The 5,000-nt window shown below is 32.7% G+C and overlaps 1 protein-coding gene across 6 annotated transcripts in view; it reads left to right on the top strand.

Moving 5' to 3' along the window:
- The window catches only part of LOC124953824 (RNA pseudouridylate synthase domain-containing protein 2-like), an 80,716-nt gene that overhangs the window by 12,801 nt on the left and 62,915 nt on the right, over positions 1 to 5,000 (top strand). The window contains exon 1 of one of the 6 annotated variants that reach the window (XM_047505787.1): positions 3,993 to 4,203. The exons of 1 other annotated variant lie outside the window; for it this stretch is intronic. The gene's annotated coding sequence lies outside the window, so the exon portion shown is untranslated. Of the gene's footprint in view, positions 1 to 3,992; positions 4,596 to 4,912 lie in introns of those variants that run through there. 4 more of the 6 variants (XM_047505786.1, XM_047505785.1, XM_047505783.1 and 1 more) reach the window with 4 other exon arrangements.

Here is a 5,000-nt window from a genome sequence, read left to right as displayed (position 1 = left end):
TGTATGTGTGTGTGTATGTGTATATACGTGTGTCTAGTTTTACGATGAACGTTAGAGTCTCGCGAGTTCGATCGTGAGAAGAAGAGCCAACGTTTAGACGAGCCCCGCGGAAATTTAATTAAAATCTATCGTGGGATTCATCGAACTTCTCCCTATAGTGTAGATTTACAGTAAACCGTTGTAACTGCATACTATTGATGCTTTATATGTTGTCCTATTTATTGAAGGGCTTTGTCGTATTTCTCGTCGCTCCTACCTGGATACGCTTCACCGACACCTCGTTCAATTATTGTTCTCGCTTCGTTGAATAAAACACGAATATAGTTCGGCCTGCAACAATAACAATAACAATAACAACAACAACAACAATAACAATAACAATAATAACATTTTGTAATTTACGTACGTTGTACGTTTTTCTATTTTTTCTTTTCTTTTTTCTTTTCTTTTTTTTTTCTTTTCTTTTCTTTTCCTCCCTTCACATTGATTCCTTGACTTTGGCTTTTGATTAAAGCAATTATGACATTTATTCCTTTCGCAGAATTAGAATTTTGTCGAGGAAATAACGAGAAAAGAAAGGGGAAAAAAGAGAGAGAAAAAAAAGAAAAAGAGAGAAAAAAAGAAAAATAGAATAAATCAACTCGACGAACGAAGAAGAAGCTGAAAGTGCCGAATCATCTGGGAAACCAGAGATTCAATGTTCACTCCAGCACTCCGGTAAAGGGGATCCAGAATCAGAATCGCGTTTAAGCCGAGCCCCCTTTACTTCTCTACGTTGCATTTCCGCTAAGCCAACTTCCCTGCGGCACAATTTTTAATCCTTCTTATAACTCAAACCACGACGACAACGACGATTTATCGTCGAGCCGGTTAGAATTTCCTATTTTCATCAATCCTCGAACGAACGAACGAACGAGTCACTACTACCGATGAGATTCTTGGTATTGTCGTTGAAACGTCGAACGTTACGTCAAGTTATGCTTACGCGCGTTTTAAATGATCATTCTTATGAATAATATATTCTCGCAAAGAGTTACAGAGTATCGTTAAAAGTTTTTCTCTAATAGAAATAACTTCGATACGATGCGCCCGATACCATTTGCATTATGTTAACTTCGTTGTGATTATTGCGAAATAGAAATTGTTTCTGAAATTAGAGAAAGATCAAAAACTTATCATAAGTTTTAAATCGTTCCATCATAATTTATATTTAATGGGAACGATTTTTCGAATCCATTGTTAGTAGAAGAACAGTACTTAGATTCTTTAAAGAGTACATCATTCAAAATGTTTCATTATTATCTTTTCTAAGAAATTCAATCGAGATATTCATTTATTAAACAAAATGAAGTAACCTTATTCGCTTCTGTTTCAACGTTAATTGATTCAGTTTTCAGATTCAAAGATATATATGTATAAAAATAAATAATCTGTAAATTTAATCTACAATCAAAACGTTTCGATCTCTTATCTATAGTTAAGCGATATTATCGTGTATTTGAATAATCTTCAAAGGAATCTAGACTTCATCTTCTGGTATCATTATTATTACTGTTTTTATAATTGTTTGAATTATAAATTTTAAGAGATTCCATCGTATAGAACAAATATTAATACGACTTTAGGATCAAAGTGATAAACTCTATCTTTTTCTTCGTTAATTAAAACATAGTTTTCTCTAGATTTTGCTTGATAATATTGATAAGAAGTAAAAGATCTTTTTTTTTTTTTTTTTTTTTTTTTTTAACATTAAAGAACACATTTTCGCAAAAAGAAAGAACGTCGATCGATGACTTCGGTATCGTCAGAATTTTGATTGAAATCAAGGATTTAGAAGGGATACGAAGGAACGAGAGAAATATTCGTCTATAGTCGTCTAGTTTCGTAGACTAGTACGAAACACATTGGACATAGCACTTAAGATTTTTCTCGATGACGTAGAGGATGACCAACGTCATCCAACTTCTCAACATTTATATACTATATATCTACACTTTCGAGTATGCCGCTTTCATCTTTGCCTTACCTCATCTCATCGAAGCACGTATTTTTCTTAACGATCTTCGCATGACGGCATCTTACGGATTTATAGGTGAACACTGAAAGAGTCTCTCTCTCTCTCTCTCTCTCACTCTATGTTTTTTTACACAACACATATATTGTTACAAGTCGGTTAAAAGTCTTTGACGTCGGTGTACGAATTATTCCCGTCCCCCTTTCCCGAAAAAAAAGAGGTTTCGTCTCTTTCACGAAGTTCTCCTTGGGTCTCTTACTTTTTCTACAAGTGCGTTAAAAAAAAAAAAAAAAAAAAAAAAAAAAAAAGAAAAAAAAAGGGTGCTCCTTCTCGACGAAGAAAAGCTTCAAAGCTGCTTACTTTTTTCCCCCTTTTTTCCCTTTTTTTCCGTTCTTTTTTTGTACTAAATTATCTACACTGCAAATACTTAAAAGTACGTCTTAGGATTTGTTGTTGTTGTTGTTGTTGTTGTTGTTGTTGTTATTGTTATTATTATTATTATTATTATTATTATTATTATTATTAGTAGTAGTAGTAGTAACAGTAGTTTATAGCTTTATCTGTATGCTGTATTGTTTCTTATTAAATGCTTTTTATATAATATATATATATATATATATATATGTAAATATGTATTTATATATACATATATATATAATTTAAGAGTATCATTAACTAGAGAATTCAAAAGATTTATTTCAATTTATTGTTAGAACTTTGGCAAAGACTAACGTAGAAAAGACAAATCTAACTTCCTCTCTCAATTATTATAGTTCATTAAGATACAACTGGTGCGCGTACCATTCTGTCTCTTTCTCTTAACTGTCAAGGTGGTAGATGGATCGTGTCTATGAAAGCACAAATCCTCTTTCACCTAACGGCATAGAAATATGATGATAGCAAATAGCCCGAGAGTAGAGATCTTCTCCATCAACAGGGGCAAACTTTGAAAATGGAGTGTAATAGGGGAATTGAATTTCTTTGTGAATTTTCAAAGAACAAAAAAAAAAAAAAGAAAAAGAAAAAGAAAAAGAAAAAAAAAATATATATATAAAACAATATCGTATTGTCTTGCTCTTTGGCAAAATTCTATCGTCAAACCGATAACTTTAATAATTCGAAATCTTTCTTACTTCGAGTGCTTTCTCCGATCCTTTCCTCCCCTCCCATCCCCCACTCCTACCCCCTGACTATTGGCAATCTGATCTGGTTACGATATTTTCCTCTTATTCAATAACTTGAATGTTTTCCAATCATACTTCAATATTTTACGATCCAAAATTTTCTATATTAGTTAACATTCTATATCAGTTAAAGTTCCAAGAAATGCATACGTGTTATTTCAATACGTTATTTCTTATTCTCATTCGTCAATCAAAATTTATTCATTAATATCTTTCGATATTTTTCGATTAATTCATATTTTAACCGTGTAGAAATATTTTCCATACAATATTATCCATTTTATTAATAGAAAATTTATATATATATATATATATATATATATATATATATAAAATTTAAACAAGCGATGAATTCCTTGATTATCTAACATTACGATTAGAATTTCGCAAATGAAAAATGAAAATTCTTGATTTGGAAGGAGTTCAAATATTGAAGTTCCCTGATTTCTCTGGGTGAATATTTTCAGAAACAAAATCGTGTACCGCAAAAGGGAAGGAGCCAATGATTTAAAAGGCTCAAAACACAATGAAAATGCGTTTACCAAGGAGGGATGAAGGGGAGGGGTCGTGGACGTGGGACATCGTGTCTAGTTTGTACGTAATGATACGCACATAGAGCAAGAGAGAACAACATACAGATAAAGAGAGAGAAAGAGAGACAAACAGACAGAGAGAGAGAGAGAGAGAGAGAGAGAGAGAGAGAGAGAGAGAGAGAGAGAGAGAGAGAGAGAGAGAGAGAGAGTACGCGTGTATAAGTGCGTGTAGTATTGGCGAGGAGATTGGTGGGAGGTGGGATGGAAGTTCGCGCTCGCGCGCGCGGCCATGTGCTCGAGCATAGACGCTCGATCGTCGATCAGTCGTCGCCGCGCGTTCGCGGGGAGTCCATCGTGAGAGTCTGTAATTTCGTCGTCTTCGGACAAGTTCGTTCTCTTTCGAGCATATACGATCTTCGTATCTTCTTAGGCTTCTTCATACGAATAAACAAATCGAAATAGAAGATAAGAAGTAAGATAAGAAGATAAAAAAAAAAAGAAGAAAGAAGGAAGAAAGAAGGAAGAAATTAGAAAGGAAAAAAAGAGAGAAGAGAAAGGAAAAAGGAAAGAAAGAAAGAAAGAGAGAGAGAGAGAGAGAGAGAGAGAGAGAGAGAGAGAGAGAAAGAACAAAGAAAAAGAAAAGAACATTTTGAAAGAAAAATTGAGTTATATCTATTTCGTGTTTAGAGCTTGCAGGATGACGAGGATCAAGAACGATCCTTTTAATATTATCGTGGTACGACGCGTTCTGTGACGTTTCATGTCCCAGTACAAAGTTATGATCAAGGAGATCAAAGATATAAGATAAGAGATCATCAAACACATATACCTACATTTTTTATATCGTCGACGGAAAATGCCAAGGTGATCATCCTTCTTCTCATCTTGTCCTTCTCCTTCTCATCCTATTTCTTCTTTTTCTTCTCATTCTAATTCTTCTACTTCTTCTTCTTCTTCTTTTTTATTATATATATATATATATATATTTATATATATGTATATATATGTATATATATATATATATATAATTATATATATATACCTATACATACACAAATATATATACGTCTAGCCTGTCCTAGTATTTTTTCTTCTTCTTCTTCTTCTTCTTCTTCTTCTTCTTCTTTTTATTCTATCTCATTTTCTTCATTATCATCTACATTATCTATATCATTATAATCATCATCATCATTATCATCATCATCATCATCATTATTATTATCATTATCATCATCGTCATTATTATTCCTCATTGTTATCATCATCATC

Source organism: Vespa velutina, chromosome 13, assembly GCF_912470025.1.
Source record: "Vespa velutina chromosome 13, iVesVel2.1, whole genome shotgun sequence".
Lineage (NCBI taxonomy): Eukaryota > Metazoa > Arthropoda > Insecta > Hymenoptera > Vespidae > Vespa > Vespa velutina.
This window is presented reverse-complemented; position numbering and strand designations above follow the sequence as displayed.